General features: G+C 44.2%; 1 protein-coding gene, 1 long non-coding RNA gene and 1 pseudogene across 3 annotated transcripts in view; 1 reads left to right on the plus strand and 2 right to left on the minus strand.

Moving 5' to 3' along the window:
- The window catches only part of LOC308650568, a 761651-nt gene that overhangs the window by 649124 nt on the left and 91870 nt on the right, over window positions 1-20657 (minus strand). The window lies entirely within an intron of this gene.
- The window catches only part of LOC308652441 (phospholipase DDHD1-like), a gene marked incomplete at both ends in the record, with an annotated part of 588634 nt that overhangs the window by 546000 nt on the left and 21977 nt on the right, over window positions 1-20657 (minus strand).
- On the plus strand, window positions 2088-8603 carry LOC308658432 (L-amino-acid oxidase-like; annotated as a pseudogene). Its single transcript has 6 exons — window positions 2088-2314; window positions 2593-2705; window positions 3439-3640; window positions 4775-4843; window positions 6453-6589; window positions 7772-8603. The product of its transcript is annotated as an L-amino-acid oxidase-like (transcript).

The following is a 20657-nucleotide window of genomic DNA, read 5'->3' on the forward strand; positions in this document are numbered from 1 at the left end:
GATAGGTGGATGCTAACCCACAATAGAAGGAGGAGTGAGGGGAAGACTAGAAGAGCAGTAGACAAAGAGGAATTGAGGGAAGAGAGGGGAGATGAGCAAAGGAGACAGTGGAATGAATCTGACACAGTTTTCCCACGTACATGTGTGAAAACAACACAGTGAATCTCACCCACCATGTACATCCTTAAGACTGGGATTCTAACTAGAGTAACATATACTCCATGCTTGCATAATCATAGCAAAATGGATATATAATTGAAAAGAACCAAAAAATAAATATTTTTTAAATGGTGGTCTCAAGGACTATAGAGCACAAGTCCAGGATGGGCACTGCCCACCAGCTGGAATCTGTGATGAAATACAGAGGCTGGAGGCCCAAAGCCTCTCTGTGCATGCATCCTTCCCACTGTCTATCCAACTGTCCATCCATGCACTCATTTATTTGTGCCCCCATCTTTCCATCCACTAGTTTTTCTACTGTCTCTGGCCGATTTGATTTCTGTTTCAAGATGGAGAAGACAAGAGGTTAGCAATTATCTAACATACTCCATGCAAGAATCAGCAGGACCACACAAACTTAATGGTGATGATTTAAATGAAATGGGAGAGTGAGAAATTATACCCAGAAGGAGACAAATGATGGGTCCCTCTGTGCCTTTATTTTCTGTAATGTGAATACCAATCCTATGACAAACCAAGAAAGAAGGGTAGCCCAAATTAAATAAAAATCCTGAGATTGAAGACCAGGGGACATTCACACATTCCTTGTGTGGATTTACATGAAAAGCAAATGTGGGTGGGGATATAGTTCAGTTGATAGAGCACTTGCCTAGCATTTGCAAGGCCCTGGCTTTGATACCTAGCACCAAAAAAATTTTAAGAAGAAAAATGAATACAAATTTTCTTCCAAGGTCTGTGGCTATCTGACCTGAGAGAGTTGGGTAAGAACCAATCATGTTTTCTTCTCCACACGGAGGGGAGAAGAGAAATAGACTATATTAGTCAGCTCAGGTTGCCATAATAAAATACCACAGACTGAGTGGCTTAAATAAGAGAAATTTATTTTCTCATGGTTCTGGTGTCTGGCTGTCCCAGATCAAGGCATTGGCAGGTTTGATTTAAGACCTCTCTTTGGCTTCCTGATAACTATCTTCCCACAAGTTATTTCCTCTGTGTACACATCCCTGGTGTCTCTTTCTGTGTCCAAATTTCCTCTTCTTATAAGGACATCAATCAGATTGGAATAGGATCTATCCTAACAGCCTCCTTTTACCTTAACCACCTTTTAAGGGCTTCCATCTATAAATAGAGTCACTATTATGAAGTACTAGAGATTAAGGCTTCAACATATGAATTTTGGGAATATGCAATTCAGCCCAGAGCACAGATAAATAGTTTTGAAAATAGGAACAAAACAATCATAAGACATACACCTTTTATAAGACCCTAGGGGGAAGTTATGGCACATCTCTCTCAGAACAGAGACAGAATAAAATGGAAGACAAGTATGGAAATGGAGGCTCAGTCTAGAAAATTCTTTAACCTCAATAACCCTTGGTCATCTCTAAGAGATGACCCCAGGATGTTCCTCTGGGTCTTGGAAAGCTAGTAGCCTACCATGCACACCTCAGAGAATGTAAGTTTATTAAACAATGTCTTCAGACTCTCCATCCTTACCCATCCTTCCATAGCTGCAGTGAATTAAGGTCTTCCCATTGTAACAAACATTTTATCAACCCCAAGGGGGAGATAGGGAAACCCAACGGGAAGGGTAGAGGTATCTCACCTGTCTTCTATTCAGCGGAGGGCTTGGCCTCCTACGTGGAAGTCCAGCTGGCTGAGGTGATGGCAGGTCCTCGGGGACAGATACGCAGCCTGTGTCTCTCCCTGAATGGAGGGCATTGATCTCCCCATGGAAAGCAAGCATGGGAGGGTCCATGGCTAATGCACACTCTGATAGGGAGGAAAGAAACAGGAATTCCTAGGATGTATCATTACAGGTTCAGTGATATAATCCTCCACTGATCAAGGATTAAGGCTGGCTTCCTTGGTCCCCAGCTATTTGCCTGACCGCCATCTCCACAACTATGTTCCCAGGCTTTCTGGCTCTGGCCTTCTGTCTGTGCTGAGCATGAGTACCCAGGGCTTCCATGATGACCTTGTCAAATGCTTTGAAGACCCCCAGTATGAAGAACTACTACAGCTGGCTCAAGACGCGCTGGGGCAGACAGCTGAAAAGAAACGGATAGTGGTGATTGGAGCAGGCATGGCTGGACTCACAGCTGCCAAGATTTTGCAGGATGCTGGCCACCAGGTACACAAGGGTGCTTGGGAGAGTACCTCACAGGGATCCTGGACTCTGAGCAGGGAGGTGGCTGCAGGTGGTGGATAGCCCAGTGGAACTGGAGCCAAAGACTAAGTGTAGGACTCTAGGCTGGGATGGAAGGGGTAGGAAAGCAATTGGTCTGTCTCTATGACAGAGAAAGACTTCAGAAAGAGGCAAATCTGGGCCTGGCTGGAGGGAAGAAGACGGGGATTGTATGGCGGGGACACGGCTGGCCTAGTTGAGTTCTTAAATACTTATTTTTCTGGGTGACTGTCCTGGAGGCTTCAGGGCGTGTAGGTGGCAGAATTGAGACCCATAGAGTTCCTGGAACACAGCTGTACATAGAGTTGGGTGCCATGAGGATCCCCATCAACCACAGGTATGATTGAGAGAAGTGGGGGTGGATGGGGAAGACCAGGATATGGGCTGCTAGCAACAAGGACAGGACCTATGCCAACTCATTTCATAGCTCCACAGCTACCTCGAAACCTCTCCCAGCATCAATGTTCTAATATAGAGAACAGACATAGCTGCACCTGTTGAGGATCACAAAAGATAATTGGGATAGGAGAACAGCTGGGAAAGTCAAAGGGCAGTCTGTGAGGCCTGCTAACGATAGAAATATGAACCTCCTTCTGGGAGAAAGAGGTGTCTTGTGGGAGCCCACTTCGGGAGGGCCATCCTGAAGGGGTGGGTGAGCAGGAATTAGGAGAATGCAGACTGGAAAACTCATGATACACACAGCCTCCAGGGAGGATAAATCCAGGGGATACTCCCTCTACACATCTTCATAGTATCTCGTGGACCTGGAGGGGCCACACCTAAAAGTCTGAAGGCTACAAGCCTCAAACAAAGTGAGAGAGATCTCAGCCAGCAAAGAGGGCCAGCCTGTTGTGTTGTGACCACAAGAATGGGGACCCAATTTCCTCTTGGTCACATAGCCATAGCTTGGCATAGCAACTTGGCATAGCAACTAGGTAGCCTAGCATTCCTTCTGTGGAGGGAGGTCAGAGAGGGCCCCAGAGAATCCAGTAGGGGCAGGACGTGAGCATAGGGAGCAGGGAAGACTGGTTGCTTCCTCATCCTGCATCAGTCTCTGACTCACTCCACAGGCTCTGTCATGAGTTTATCAGGAAATTGGGGCTGACCCTCAAGGAGTATTTCCCCTCCAACAACCAGACCTGGGTGCTGATCAATGGAGTACGGCAGCGCACAGGGATTGTGCAGGCTGACCCCAGCCTCCTAGGGTACCCAGTCAGAGCAGATGAGGTGGGGAAGACAGGTGACCAGCTCTTTCATGAAGCATTGAGAAAGGTAAGCCAAAGTAGGAATCAGTGACCTCCATGCAGGCCATCACCTTCTTCAAAGACATCTTGTGCAAACTTCCTAAAGTTTCTCTCTGTGGACCCCAGGCCCATGTGCAGGAGGGCTCCACTAGTTTGGTCTGTCAACCTTGCCTCCCTCCCATGACCTCCCATCTCAGCAGTCATTGTGCATTTTCAGATCCCAAAGGTCTTCACATGTACAGACATGTGCAAAGCTAGCTGCCTTTGAGATCCTCATGGCAGATCTAGGTTTAAGGCAGAGAGAGACATACAAGCTGGACTCTATTTGAATGTACTGTGTGACCCTGGACAAGATGCTTGCCATCTCTCTGTTCCAACTTCTATAAAACAATCACACTGCTAGAGCCTCTCTCCCAGCCTGGTTGTGAAGATTAAATGAGAAGATGCATATAAAGTGATAAGAACTTTGCAAGGCATATGGCCAACCTTGAATTATAATTGAATTATAATTGTCATCATTATTGATATGTGGTCAAGGAGGAAAATCAATGATGGGCCCTGCATGCCTTTTTCTAACTGACCAATGTTTACTCAGCACTGACAGTGCCTTTTTCTTTCCTGATCTGTGACCCAAAAGGACCTCAGTGTGACAGCTGAGCTCTGGGACATAGCTTCCACAGGAGGCCTCTGTCCAGATGCCCTGCCTTTGCTGGAGTGATATCCTGCTAAGCTCAGCATACACTCTGCAGCTCTTGGACCTCATCCAGTGTCACTCAACAGCTAAATAGGACCAAGCCCTTAGGCATCCACACCTTTCACAGTGGCCCCAGAGGCCTGCAGAAATGTCCTCAGACAAGGACAAGGAGATAGACTTCCCCAATTCTGGGGGCTCCAAGGCTGACAGGGAGCCTGGCTCCAGATTTATACACCTCAGAATATGTCCAAGACAGGGGATAATGTTTCCACCCTCAAGCGCCCCAGTCCAGCTGTAGGACTGAGTGTTGCATTCAGGACTAATATAAAGAATGCCTCCGACACACCCAGGATGAGTGGAAGCAAGTGCCAAGCGTGGAACATGGGGGTATGTGGGAGCAGGGTCTAGGGTGTGTGTGGAACTGACCTTCACTAAAGTGTCCTCCCCTCCTCCTTCTTCCATGCCAAGCTGGTGGAGGAGCTGAAGAACAGTAGCTGCAGCCAGATTCTGGAGAAGTATGACTCCTTCTCCACCAAGGTCAGTCCTGAGGCTCCCCTCTAACCATGGCTAACCATGCACCACCCTGTCACAGCTACCCAGAAACCAACCCAGTGGGACGACCCACCCTAGTACTCACTACACTGCACCTTACTTGTTTATCTTTTTTTATAATCTCTCTCCTTTACTTGAATGTAAGCTCCATTAGGACAGGAGAGAGTAGAGAGGAAGGTAGGAAGGGAGGGAAGAAAGAAAATTTTAAAAAAGACCACCCCAAGGACAGCAGTCAAAGGTCAAAGATATAGCAAGTCAGAGCTTGCTATTTCAAGGAACTTGCCACCATCACTTGCATTTTTGCAGAGAGTCAAAGGCAGGTAGAGGTATGGGAAAGCCCTCATACATTTATGTGTTGCTTAATGAGGGGGATAACATCGCAGAAGTGCATCCTTAGATGGTGACATAGTTCAGTAAAAATCATAATGCTTAGTTACACAAAGATGGCTACAATGTCACAAGGCTATACACTTTCTTGGGACCACTGTCCTATACGTGGTCCATCATTGATGTACTCATGGCTGTAGTGCAAAAAGAGGTGACTGGGGCTGGAGGAATAGCTCAGAGGAAGAACACTTGCCTGACATGTGCTAGGCCCTGGGTTCAATCCTCACACCACACACACACACACACACACACACACACACACACACACACAGCCACAAGGGGAAGGTTTCAGATGTGCCTCATTCGGAGGCTATTGGCATGGAGAAGCTGGAGGCAGTTAACTGGAAAGGGAGCACCTATGTGATTGGCTAGGGGAGGACAGTTGGCCTCCAGTGGTTGTTCCTGAGATGGGAGCAAAGGGGGCAAGGGGGTACATAAATTTGGACAGCTGAGGAGGAAGCTGAATGGTTATGAGGAGATCCTAACCATTCATGGCCGACTGCTCCAACAGAGGTGGCGGTTTGCCTTTCTGAACTGGGTGCTTCAGAAGTTGGGTGGGTCAAAGTCCTGTGATATCTGATCAGCCACCCTGATTGGTGAAACTTTTCCAGCCAGATTTGTCATGTCCAGGACTTGCCTGGGAGAAAGGAGCATGGGCAAACCGCAGGGCACAATCACAGGCCAATTATACTAGAAGTAGAACCTCATAGTCACTTTCTGGTCCAGGGGCCAGGGCAGCCAGGTAATGGGTAGGATAGAGGGTCAGGGCAGGATGAGAAGCAATACTTGGTATTCACCTTCCTCCTGGCTTGGTGTTTTGGGTAGATCAGAGAGGCCAGTCTGGGCCCCATACAGTTACAGATGGACATGAAGACTGGACCTCAGCTTTCCCATCTGTAAAATAGGGCTTCTTTGGATTATATAAGAGGATTATACAAGTAAAGGACTTGGAAGAGGGTCTGTAGGTTAAAATCCATACCAAACGTTAGCTATTTGTCCCTGTTATTGGGACTTGGAGACCATTTGGAGCATTGTCCTCAGAGCCCTGTGGGCAAACCAGGCACCTGGGACCCAGCTGAGTGCACTTCTGTCATTCCACCCTGTGCAGTTCTGTTCCTCGTTACCCCCAGGTGGGAGACAATGGCTCTCATGTCAGCTCCCTGAACATTCTGACCTGGTTGCCTTCTTTCCCTGAACGTGATCCCAGGAGTACCTGATCAAGGTGGGGGACCTGAGTCGTGGGGCAGTGCAGATGATCGGGGACCTGCTGAACACAGACTCTGGCTACTACGAGTCCTTCATAGAAACTCTGCGTGACCTGATCATCTTCTCTCAGGAATCTCGGTGGGAAATGGGGGGAGAGAATGGGCACGGGGTGGCCAGTTACTAGTGAGGACAGGGGTAGAAGGAAGGACAAGATAAATCAGGTGATAACTCCAAGAAAAGTGAGAGTGACAGGAGGGGAGGCAGGGGTTTCCCAACTCCAATGCCCCTCAGAACCACCAGAGGGAGGGTGCTTCTTAAACATGGGGCATCACTTCCAAAGTCAATGGACCTTCGCTGAGACCCAAGAACATGCATTTCTGACATATTCCAGTGACATTGCTATCTGACTTGGGAGCCCACTTTGAGAACCTCTAGCTAAGGGGCTCTTAGGAGCCAATAGATCTGCTTTACTCTGGCCCTTACCTATTCTTCTGTGACAAAGAGCATGACCTCAGTCCTACATTAGAGGTTCATGCAAGAGGAACTTGCTATCTCTCAGACCTGAAAGATAATCAAGGCTTCCAAATTCAGACCTTAGTCACCCTGGGTAACTGGCTATGTGATCTGTAGCTAATGAAGATCAAAAGAACTGAGATTCACTCTCACCTGGGGTTCTGTGACCCATTTCAGACGAAACAGGTACTGACATTTACCAGAGGAGAACTAAGCCTGGAAGAGCCCTGATGGATTACAGACCTCTTCTTTCCCTACCTGCATCCTCCCACTTCTCCTCAGCATTTTTATTCAGAATTAATCAATTTAAATTCAAGCCAACGGCTGCCATAGGGGGAGAGGGGAAGGTGAGGAAGTCTGAAGACAGATCAAGGTCAAATGAAGGTTGTTGGTGGTGTTTACACTGCAATCTTTAAGGCTACCCTGTGCTGCACTCTGTAAGGACATCATGGAAGGGGTTGAATCCATATGTAAGAATCCTAGGTCTTTGTCAGCCATGAGACCAGGCATCTTCCATGGAGGTGACCACCAAGGGGACCAGAGGAAAGTAACAAAGAGTAAGGGGCTATAGAGGCTCAGAGGGTTACATTTTTCTGATTGATCAACACAAAGAAACACTTTTCTCTAATTCCCTAAAGCTGACATTCTGCCTGCTGTTAATCCGTTTGCCAACTGTTAAATCTCCCTAACACATGAGTGGTACAGTCCATTAGGGAACTCAGCCTCTGTCCAGTCCAAATGACCCGTCCTCTGCATGCCTTGTCCAACTACCTGTTTCTCTTTCCTTCTTTGCTTGCTCATTCTCAGGTTCCATGAAATTGTCAGAGGCTTTGACCAACTCCCTCGGGCCCTTCATGGTGCCCTCTTGCCAGGGACAGTCTTGTTTCATTCACCAGCAGAGGAAGTAGAGATGTCTGGAGACCATGTCCATGTCACCTTCAGGACAGCTGACCCTCTGCAGCCCAGGTCACGTCTGACTGCCGATTTTGTGGTGGTGGCCAGCACTGCCAAGGCTGCCTGGCTCCTCCGTTTTCGGCCACCCCTCTCTCTCAACAAGGAGAATTCACTACGTTCAGTCCACTACACCAGCGCCACCAAAGTGATCCTGGCCTGCACACAGCGTTTCTGGGAGCAAGAAGGCATATTCGGTGGCAAGTCTAGCACCGACCGCCCCGCCCGCTTTATCTACTATCCCAGTCACATCTCCCCCAATGGCACAGGTGTCATCCTGGCTTCCTATACTGTGAGTGATGATTCCATGTTCTTTGCTGCCATGGACGATGCCCAGGTGGTAGATGTCATCTTGGATGACCTAGCTGCTGTCCATGACCGCCCCAAAGAACAGCTCTGGGCCCTGTGCCCCTATGCCATGGTCAAGCACTGGAGCCAAGACCCCTATTCCTTGGGAGCGTTCACCTCCTTCACTCCTTACCAATATGTGGACTACGCACAGGAGCTCAGCCATCCAGAAGGGCGGGTCCACTTTGCTGGTGAACACACAGCCCTGCCCCATGGCTGGATTGACACAGCTATCAAATCAGGGCTCAGGGCAGCAAAGAGCATCCAAGAGTCTGTGGATTTGGCTTTGACAAAGGATCCTGGGGACACAAAAAAGGCCTATTCCAAAAGTGAGCTATAACCAGCTTGTAGCACCTAAGAATTGGGGTGATTCCAATCACCTTGATCCATAGGAAAACCCTCAAAACCCACTCTCTCATTTTATCTTCACCTTTGCCCAAAGATGTCAAATCAAGGCCAATGAACGGAATCCCTACAATATTTGACCACCCGTGACCTTGGATTTATTGACAATATTTGAACAACAAGAATATTTGATGTAATGATTAAAACAATAAAGCATTTGTTGAATTTAAGACTAAAATTAAGTGTTTTATCTGAGTGGCATTCAAATAATTTTAGAATTGAGTTCGGAAGGCCACAGAGACTCTCGCCTTCTAATGCCCTCTCCTGGGGTCCTTTGCTCTGGTTTCTATTCCCCCTAATCTGAGTCTATCCCTAGCTTCCCTCCCCTCCTCTTCCTTCCATGGTTAATTCCTTTTTTTTTTTTTTTCCTGTGGTACTAGGGATTGCTGCAATGCCTGGCCAGGCCCATGAATTTTAAGAGAGGGTAGAGATTTAGTTACCTGGAACAACCTGCTCAATGCTTTTTCCAAATTATTACAATAGCCCTTGAGGTACATACTCCAGTACTACTCCATATTACAAATTATGAAAATTGATTTTCCAAGAGGTCACAAAGGCTAGTCCTAAGTGGTTTAAACTTCAACCTAACTCTAAATATAACTACAAATCCTCTTGCTTCTTCTAGGTTCAGCTTCTTGGTCTTATTCTTTTTGTTTGTTTGTTTTCAGCAATTAACATCTGAAGTGTTTGAACGAGTTCAATGTTCTCAGAAGGCAGGGGGCTGTCTTCTGCCTCCTTTCCCCACCCCCATGGAGTCTTCTTGACTGGCAGTCCTGTGAAGAAGTAAACAGATGGAGTTGATAACTTTCAAGCACAGGGATAATGAAATGACAGGGTATGAATAAGATCTAGAGACACCCATCATTTGGCAGTGACCTGGCCTGAGTTTTGTCCCTAAAAGACCTCTTGGGGTATGAGTTCATCACTCAAAGGCCACAGCAAGAGGCCAGGTGGCTATGAAGTTAGGGGACAGTTTATCATCAAGGGGAACAAGATACCTTCAGGAAGGCCTTCAGAACCACCTGAGGTACTGACTTTCTGGTTAGAGCCTAAAACTAGGACAGAACAGCATGCTGCTACTCAGAAAAACCATTCTAACAGGGTCTGGAATTTTATGTCAGTTGCAGTCTAACAAATGTCAAGTTTTCATAGAAGCTGACAAGACTCATGAGTTAGAGACAGAGGACTCATGGCACCGTCAAGCTGCAAGAACTTCCCAAGTCCCAAGGGGGCAAGATGGAGGGATCCTGGTAGATACTACATCGGCAGTGGACTTCTGTGGAAGCTGAGGAGCACTAAGCTCTGAGAGTTTAACAATATTGTTATTGTTAAGCAGTATGCAAGCCTGCTTTTTCTTGGGGGTGAAGGTTAACCACCTTTTTTTTTCTTCCCTTGCTGGGAATCAAACTCAGAACCTTGTGCATACAAGGGAAGCACTTTACCACTGAGCTACATCCCCAGCTCTTTTTTTTTTTTAATTTTTTATTGGTTGTTCAAAACATTACAAAGCTCTTGACATATCATATTTCATACATTAGATTCAAGTGGGTTATGAACTCCCATTTTTACCCCAAATACAGATTGCAGAATCACATCGGTTACACATCCACATTTTTACATAATGCCCTATTAGTAACTGTTGTATTCTGCTATCTTTCCTATCCTCTGCTATCCTCCCTCCCCTCCCCTCCCATCTTCTCTCTCTACCCCATCTACTGTAATTCATTTCTCTCCTTGTTTTTTTTCCCATTCCCCTCACAACCTCTTATATGTAATTTTGTACAACAATGAGGGTCTCCCTCCATTTCCATGCAATTTCCCTTTTCTCTCCCTTTCCCTCCCACCTCATGTCTCTGTTTAATGTTAATCTTTTCTTCCTGCTCTTCCTCCCTGCTCTGTTCTTAGTTGCTCTCATTATATCAAAGAAGGCATTTGGTATTTGTGTTTTAGGGATTGGCTAGCTTCACTAAGCATAATCTGCTCTAGTGCCACCCATTTCCCTGCAAATTCCATGATTTTGTCATTTTTTTAGTGCTGTGTAATACTCCATGGTGTATAAATGCCACATTTTTTTTTATCCATTCATCCATTGAAGGGCATCTGGGTTGGTTCCACAGTCTAGCAATTGTGAATTGTGCTGCTATGAACATCGATGTGGCAGTATCCCTGTAGTACGCTCTTTTAAGGTCTTCAGGGAATAGTCCGAGAAGGGCAATAGCTGGGTCAAATGGTGGTTCCATTCCCAGCTTTCCCAGGAATCTCCATACTGCTTTCCAAATTGGCCGCACCCGTTTGCAGTCCCACCAGCAATGTACAAGAGTACCCTTTTCCCCACATCCTCGCCAGCACTCGTTGTTGTTTGACTTCATAATGGCTGCCAATCTTACTGGAGTGTTTTTTCTCAGCAAGAGAAACAATAAGAGAGGTAAATAGGGAGCCTACATCCTGGGAACAAATTTTTACTCCTCACACTTCAGATAGAGCCCTAATATCCAGAGTATACAAAGAACTCAAAAAATTAGACAATAAGACAACAAATAACCCAATCAACAAATGGGCCAAGGACCTGAACAGACACTTCTCAGAGGAGGACATACAATCAATCAACAAGTACATGAAAAAATGCTCACCATCTCTAGCAGTCGGAGAAATGCAAATCAAAACCATCCAGCTCTTTTTATAGGCACTTTATATCCTCCAAGGTTGCTGCTAAAACACAACCCTGAGAAACAGTACTAGCAAAGAGTGGTCAGGACCTTACATTCAGAGCATACCCAAAAGGACTGTGTAGGGAATCTTGAGGCCTCAGGGCAAATTGTTTCTCCCAGGACTGACTCACCCATGCCCCAGTTACCTCCCTAGAGAGTGTAATTATCTGTCCCCTCCCTCACTTGAAGCTCAGCTACACAGGAGCCATTGGCACCACAGTCTCACAGTCCCCACTGTCTCACTGCACACATTAAATTCACATGCATTAAACAACCACTCTGTTAACAGCTCTGAAATCTGGCAGGCAAGACTTAAATCCTTACTGCAGTGAACTTGGAGACAAGCTCAGGAACTCAGACATACAACAAAATAAGCATAACAAGAAACAGTTTATGTTGTATGTCATCAATAAAACAGCAAGAACTTTGGGATGCCAGAAGTGGGCTTCTGCCTGGATTATAATTGCAGGGGGTTATGACACCTAGTATGTAGGAAACCAATATTTTTTTTTTTTTTAATTATGGACTCACTGGAAGTCACAGAGAATAACAGGTCCCAGTGTGGCCAATTTCAACCAATAGCTACATTTTACATAATTATAGTATAACAAAACCAGAAATTTTACATTAGTGCAATGTTTGGGTATAATTCTATTTAGATTAGATTCTTGTAACTACCATCACAAACACGATAAAGAGCTCTTCTACTAGCACAAAGATCTCCCTTGTTTTACCCCTTTATGGTCACACCCCACTTCCTGCCCTAGCAACTGCTAATCTGTTTAGCATTATTAGAATTTTGTCATTTCTAGAATGTCATATAAATGCAATCCTATAGTATATGACCTTTTGAAATTGACATTTTCACTCAGAATAACTCCCTGAGATCTACCCAAATTATTCTTTGCAGCAATAGTTTAGTTTTTATGGCAGAGTGGCATTGTATGGTACAGTAGTGCCATAGTTTATTTAACCATTCACCCATTGAGGAATTTTAGGCTTTTTCCAGTTTGGGACTTTCACAAACAAAAGTGCAATGAATGTTTATGTGTAAGTTTTTGTGCAAAACTAAGCTTCTATTTCTCAAGGATAAATGCCTAGAAATATAATTATTGGGTAAGTGCATATTTAGATTTAAAAAACAGAGAGAGAAGATGGGAGGGGAGTGGAGGGGGGATAGTAGAGGATAGGAAAGATAGCAGAATACAACAGTCACTAGTATGGCAATATGTAAAAACGTGGATGTGTAACCAATGTGATTCTGCAATCTGTATTTGGGGTAAAAATGGGAGTTCATAACCCACTTGAATCAAATGCATGAAATATGATATGTCAAGAGCTTTGTAATGTTTTGAACAACCAATGAAAAGAAAAAAAAGTTTAAAAAAATAAATTAAATAAATAAATAAATAAATAAATAACATTGCCATACTCTCTCCAGGATGGCTGTGCCATTTTACATTCCCACCAACAATATTTGAATGCATCTCTGCATCCTCCCCACCAGCATTTGGTAATGCATATATGGGGGGGGCGGGGCATTCTGATAAGTAGTACTACTGACATCTCCTTGTGGTTTTGATTTTTACTTCAACAGTGTTAAACATATTTTTATAACATTCTTTGGAAATATCCTCTCATGTCTTTGGCTCATTTTCCAATTAAATGGTTTGCTTTCTTATTATTGAGTTTTGAGAGATCTCTATATAGTCTAGATAAAATCCTTTATCAGAAATGTAGTTTGTGATTTTTTTTCTCTGTGTAGTTTGTATTTTCATTTTATTAACTAGCTCATTCACAGGACAAATTCGAAATTTTAATGAGATCTGAGTTATGTCATGTCTAAGAACTCCACTCAGGCCAAAGTCCTGAAGAATTTCTCCTGTATGTTTTCTTTAAAAATGTCTTACAGTTTTATATGTTACATTTAAATCTATGATTCACAATCTAACAAGTATTTATCTCAGTACCAGTCAGTACTGGTCAATCCCCAGTACTGCAAAAAGAAAAAGAAAGGGAAAAAAGAAAATTCCTAGAATAAAATTTCTAAAAAACAACTATGGTTTTTTAAAGACAACAAGGGGAAATTTAAATGTGAACTAGTGAATGATGACATATTAATATCAGTTTTTCCAGGTGTTCCAAAAGTTTCAAGTCTGAAACTTTCAGGTGCTGGCAGGGGGGTACAGAGACCTGTGAATATCATTCTTGAGAGAGAAAATTATATTAATTAAATTGAGAAAATATTAAATGAATTCAGTTTGATTGCAGCATTATTTCAATTATTTTCAAAATTAAAAGGTAGGTGTTGGGATGGGGAGAATTACCTGGCTTCTTTCCATAGCGATGACTACCCAAACCGCTCTGAGGGGCTGAGGTGCTTTGAACCACATCTCTAGTGGACAGGCGCCCTTTTAAAGGGCCTTCGGGAATCTAAGAAGACTTTTAAAAGTTTGTGTCAAACTCAAGACCAGGCACTTCGGTTGGCCCGGCCGGGGATCTTCTTGGAGCATTTAGTGCTGCCAGAGTTGTTGTTTCCTTTCGTATTTTAAAATGCCCGGAACACAACCGGCACTTAAAATCGGTAGAAAGCTCATTTCTGATAACTACTCTCTAACCAAAAGAAAAGTATTAAACTCAGTTTTCCTTTTCCAAAGGGAAATAGCCATTTTTACTTCACTGTTCTGAAGAAGTAAAAGAAGTTCTGCTTCCCTGACCGGGAATCGAACCCGGGCCGCGGCGGCCGAATCCTAACCACTAAACCACCAGGGAGGCGATGAGGAAAGGCCTCCATTTGTAATAGATTAAATTATAGTTAAGTGACGTATGTTGCATAGAGGAGTATTATTGGACGGATTTAGGGAAGCTGCCGATACTGCCCCCACCTTCTCAATAAAAAGCCGTTTCACTGCCCTAGAGACAAATGGGAAATGGAAAACAGCGATTCTAGTTGTAACCTTCTTCCCACACAAGAGAAGAAAATAAGAGCAGACTTTGGGGAAATGGGTGAGGAGGTGGAGCATTCCTTAAGAGCAAAAGGAATGTGTCCGAAGTGGGATTCGAACCCACGCCTCCATTCGGAGACCAGAACACCCGGAGGTAAGGTGTTCACCTTGAGTCTGGCGCCTTAGACCACTTGGCCATCCTGACACCCGAGGGTGCTTTTGTTCTCACTAAATGTGCTACTTGTGCCCGCCCGCTGTAATTGGCAGTGTCATTGTCTGTTGACCAGCGGGCTTAGGTAGGGGCAGCACAAGACCACCTGCAACGCTGAGGTCTCAGAAACGCAGTGTCCGCAATACAGTCAGAACTGGCAAACGCCACACTTCCTAGCCCAAATCGAACCAGTGTCTAGGGTTAGTGACCACTGCGCAGGCGCCAGGCCCAGAGAACCAAGGAAAATGCAGTCGGAAAGGCGGAAGGAAATCCTGGTGGCTGGTCTTGGGCTGTTTGGCCGGCCACAGCCTAGACCGAGCGTTCTGCCTCACCTCCCCCGCCCTACTGGGTCAACTTTTAGATATGTTGTGTTAATACTTGGAAAGCAGTTGGAAAAACACTTGCTACAGAATTAATGGCAAGTGATTGCTGTTGTTTGTTCTCATTATCATCATTTTTATAAGGACTCTTTGCCTTCCTGTTCCTGCGTGTACCCATCCCTCAAGAGCCACATCCCCGTCCTCCACCAATCCACGCAGACGGTGTGGAGATAACAGGGAACCCGGGACAGTGAGTGGGAGTTTCCAGGTCAGAAGGGCCTGGTGTAGACCCGGGTTTAGATAAGGGAAGTTCGAGCAGCGATTGCATAACAGTTGACAAAAGAGGAAAAAACGTAAAATGTTCTTTAGCATCCAATGCGAAGGCGCGGGAATCTGAACTGCAGAACAGCTCTGGAAGGGTCCTCCTAATTGGCTGTGTGGTTTCTGCTAAGATAGGGGACCATTCATTCATTCACTGAAATTTTGTCCACTGTCAATACAACATTAAAGAGATAGATCCTCAGGCCAGTGAAGGAATCAACACAAACAAACATACGGGCTGTGAGGAAAAAAACAAAAGCAAGACAATTAAACAGAGGAGTTCTATTTTTAGACTGGGCTGTTAAGTAATGCCTCACTACAGAGACTTTTGCTTAAGTATTTTTCAATGATTTTATGTGATTGGGGCAAATATAAAATGTGAATGTCAATCAGGAATGGTAGCTCATTCCTGTAATCTCAGCAAATACTGAGGTTGAGGCAGGAGCATCCCAAGTTTTGAGGCCAACTTTGGCAATTTAGCGAGCCAGACTGTCTCAAAAAATAAAAAGGGCTGAGGATGTAGCTCAATGGTAGAGTACCCCAGGGAGTTCAATTCCAGGACTGAAAAAAAAAAAAAAAAAAAAAATATATATATATATATATATATATATATATATATATATATATATATAACATATACGTAAAACTTATATATGAATGTGAAGATCTTATTCCATTAATAAATGATGTTAAACAAAAAAAATATGACATTTGTTTAAAACAGTAAGGGAGACTATTTCAGCTGTTCCAAGTAGAGGTCTCACAACAGGGAAGAGAAATTAGGCTCAACTCCAAATACAACAAAGACAGCAAAGGAGGCAGGAGGATAGAGCATTCGAAACCAGCCTCACAACTTATTGAGTCTCTAAGCAACTCAGTGAAATCTTGTCTCTAAATAAAATACAAAAAAGGGTTGGGGATGTGGTTCAGTGATTAGATGCCTCTCAGTTTAATCACTGGTAAATAATCAGTGATGTTTGAAGTTGTGTTTTCTACTTTGAAATTATCACTTTCTGCCAGAGAGAAATCAGTTGTATCTCTTGACAAATTATTTGCACTGCTATAAACAGGAATCCTTGACCATAAGGACAAGAACCATTTACATCACAAGTTAAGCTCTATCCCTACAGAGATGTAAAATTGCAAGCCAATAGAAGTCAATGAAAGGAACACATGTCAATGAGATCAATAGTTTCCAAAAAGTCTGCTAAATCATGCCAAGCATACACAGAAAGAACACTTAATCTTCTCTTTTGTCTAGTCTCAAGTTTTGGATTTTTTAAATTTTATTTTACTTTTATTGGCAAATAATTGTATATATTTATGGGTGCAATATGATGTTTCTGTATATGCATACATCATGTGATGATCAAAACAATCTGGTTAACATCTATCACCTCATATGTGTATTGTTTCTGTGTGGTGAGAATATTTAAAGTCTATTCTTGTAGAAATTTTGAAATACACAGCACATTGTTATTAACTATAATCACCATGCTATATGTAATAAATCACCAGAAATTATTCTTCCTGTCAAACTGAAACTTTGGGCCTCTTAACCAAATCTTCCCTTCCTCCATCCATCCATCCATCCTCTGTCCCAGGGTCTGAGCCACCATTCTACTCTCTACTTCTGAGTTCTCCTTTTTCATATGTAAGTGATGTCATACAATTTATGTTTTTCTGTGCCTGGCTTATTTCACTTAGCATGGGGTCTCATCCATGTTTCACAAATGTCAGAATTTCGTTCTTTTTTAAGATTGAATAGTATCCCTCTGTTTGTGTGTCACATTTTTTAATCCATTCATCCCTTGATAGGTACTTCAGCTGTTTTCATCTCTTGCTGTTCATCCCCAGGGCTGCAAAGGTCCCAGCATTCTATTTACCAATGCCAGAGAAAAAACTTGAAGAATTCAACAGAAAAGGTTTGGACATTTTATTACTCATGCTCTCCTCAGTGGCAAGCCAGGATAAAATGGAGGACCACTCCAGGCCCACAATCAGGGGAAATATATACCAGATAGACTGCATGCCAACTGTGCATATGGATTTCTTCAGATGTTTTATGAGTATATGACTTTATTTCACAACCAAAGTTGTTCTGCTTTGATCCCCACCTAAAGACTGGAGACAAAAAAGAGAAGCAGTCTCTTTTCCTACTTACCTATTGTGACTAAAGCTGCAATTAATATGGGAGTATAAATGTCCCTTCCTCATACTGATTTCAAATTCATACAGTAAATCTTTTTTAAGTGAACTCCAAGCTGGGCTAGTTAAACCTCACTAACTGCACTGAAATTGTATGCAATTTATTTTATTTTTTACAGAGTTGAGTATCAAACCCTGAGCCTTGGGCATACAAGGCAAGCACTCTACCACTGATCTACATTCCCAGCTTCCCATATGATTTTTTTTGAGGAACCTCAGAATTGTTTTTCATAAGGCTGTATCATTACGTCCTACCAACAGTGTACAAGTGTACTTGATATCAAAGATTTGGTTCTTGTCCCCATGCCAATCCAGTAATGAAGACAAGGATCTGAAAAAAGGGAAAAGAAGTTTTCTTGCTTTGCTACCAAAGGCAAAATACTGGGAATGCCTGTCCCAGATCCCAGGGAATTCCCAGCAGAGGCTATGACTCTAATTGTCAGGAGGAACAGTGAGTCAAAGGCTCCACTCCAGCTGTGTCCTGTCAGGAGTCCTGATTTGATCCACATTGTCTGCCCTACTTGAAAAACAGTCATTAGACAATTTTCTGATTACCAGACCCTTATCATTCTTACCCACACTGATTTCCTGACCATTTCCCATCTCAAAAGCTAGAACCTGAGAGCAGGTGGCGTTTGCCTAAAATCCCAGTGGCTTAGGAGGCTGAGATAGGAGAATCACAAGTTCAAGGCCAACCTCAGCAATTTATCGAAGACCTAAGCAACTTAGCAAGACCTGACTCTAAATAAAAAATAAAAGGATATCACTCAATGATTAAGCAACCCTGGGTTAAATTCCAGGTACCAGGAAAAAAAAAGAAAACTGGAACCAGAGTGAGTTTTCTGGTGGCAGTTGCAATTGGAGTCATTAGTTTTTAGGTGAAAAGTTTATCTGAGTATTTAATTTACATAGTAAATCTCATTCCAGAAGAGGGATCTTTGGTTCATCTGGCATATTTTTTAAAAATCTTATTCTTTGTTCTCCCTAGCTACATTGACCTGGGGGGCTTTGTCCTGTGTGGGTGCTGAGGCCAGACAGTTGGCTATTCTTTATCTCTCTGTGGGCATTGTAAAGGACGATGGAAACACCCCGTAAACTCAACAAGCCAAAACAACCATTTACCTGTCCGAGATTTTATTAGCAGGACCATAGAGGCCAGTCACAGAACAGAAGGGAGGAGAAAGAGAGGGGGGGAGGGAGGAGGGGGGAGGGGGGGAGGGAGGAGGGGGGGAGGGGGAGGGGGAGGGGGAGGGGGAGAGAGGGAGAGAGGGAGAGGGAGAGAGTAAGAGTAAGAGAAAGAACACGAACAGGGTATTGATATTTATGGGCTTAACACAGGATGAGGAGGAGCAAGGTGAGTGGGCTGTTACTTCTTCATTGGCTGAGAGTTCGCACCACTTCAGGGATTGGAGGTGTGCCATTCAAAGTTCTCGCCATTCACAGGGATTGGAGGTGACGGTTTGTGTGCCATTCAGTGTGTCATGGATCTGAGCTCCTGGAAGAGAAGTGCTCCGGCCGCCATCTTTACCAACATGCGTCCCTTTTTTGTTTTGGTTTGGGAGCATCCTACTCGATCTGGCTACTTCCTGCTGAGTAGGGGCGTCATTTAGAGGGAGGGAGGGAGGTCTGTTGGTTGGAGAAGAAGGGCCAGGAGGTCCCATATCCATGCACTGAAGGCATGTATTTCCTCCGGGAAGAAGTCCATGAATGTGCCCTGCAACTATGAAAAGAAACAGCATTAATTTCTGGCATATCGTCCAGTCTGTAGGGCTGGTATAAAAAGCCTATGCCCAGGAGAAGGCAGACTAGAACATATAAAGATGAAAACCAAGGGCTTATTTCTTTTTGGCATGGTGGGGTAGAGATGGCCCTTCAGTGGAGTTGTCATTCAGAATATCTTCATCGGTGAAGGTTTCTTGGGATGACTGGATGTGCATGTCATCTGGCTCATTGGCAAGTAGCTGGTAATCCCTGAGGAGGAGCTGATTGAAAGTTTGGTTAGAGATTTTGTTAATTTGTCCTTGAAGGAATTTCAAAATGCAAGGAAGGAAGGCACAGAACAAAAAGACCAACTAGAGGTCCCAGTATAGAGAGAATCCAGCAGCTGATGGGGTTTGTGAAGAGGTCCCAATAGGATTGTTGTGCCAATTGCTGATTTCTAAAAAGGATGTGGGTGTACTGTGTTGCAGTGGGTTCCTAGATCCTATCAGGAGGCCCATTCTTGTGTATATTCTTCTCCGGAATGGGATGAAAGGTGGTGCGTGACTGTGAAAAACAGAGCTTGAGAGGGTTATCTGGGGATATCTCACAGGTAAATCTGGGTAATTGTGTGGGTCCTGCAAGGTTGGGAGCTGTGGTGGGATTGTCCTCTGGAGGGCTTGTCACTGGTTTTAACCTAGAAATATGAATCCAGGGGGTTAGTTTCTTTCCTTCCTGTTGGAGTTTTGCAGCATTGGGTGTACACAGAATTACCTGTAATGGCCCTCCCCATTTTGGAGTTAGGGGGGATCTTTCCCCTGGGGAAGAAAAGTAGACCCATTCTCCTGGTTTGAGTGGAAAGGAAGCAGCTGAGTTCTCTAGATCTGGAAGCAACAAATCTTGTTGCTTCCATAGCTCAGAGTATATAAGGAAGAGGAGGGGAAGAGCATATTGGTTGGGGAGGGGCCAAGGTTCTGGTGAGATTCCTGGGGGGGGAGAAGGGGACTACTATACATTATCTCAAAGGGGGAAGCCAGGGATGGCTTTTTTTGGTAAAGCCCTCATGCTTAGTAGGGCAAGAGGGAGGAGTTTAACCCAACCTAAATGAGTCTCTGAAGATAGTTTTGTTATAATGTCTTTCATTGTGTGGTTGGCTCGCTCAACCTTACCTGAGGCTTGGGGCCGATAGGGACAATGAAAGTGCCATGGGATTGACAATGTCTTTGCCACATTCTGAGTTACTGGAGAGACAAACTCAGGCCCATTGTCAGATTGGATTGAAGCAGGCATCCCAAACTGAGGGATTACTTTGGTTAGGAGGATGTTAGGAACTGTGGTAGCCCACTTGTTTGAGGTGCGGAAGGCCTCTACCCAACCTGAGAATGTGTCTATTAAAACTAGTATGTATTTGAAGTTTTTTTACACTGGGCATGTTGGTAAAGTCGATTTGCCAATCTGCCCCGGAAATATGGCCCCTAGTCTGATTAGAAGGGAAGGTTCCAGGTTTTAAAGATGTATTGGAATTCACTCTTTTGCATATCTGGCATGAGGCTGTGATTTGCTGTATCACTTCTTTAT

This window comes from Spermophilus citellus, assembly GCF_964194105.1.
Source record: "Spermophilus citellus genome assembly, chromosome: 1".
NCBI classification, from domain to species: Eukaryota; Metazoa; Chordata; class Mammalia; order Rodentia; family Sciuridae; genus Spermophilus; species Spermophilus citellus.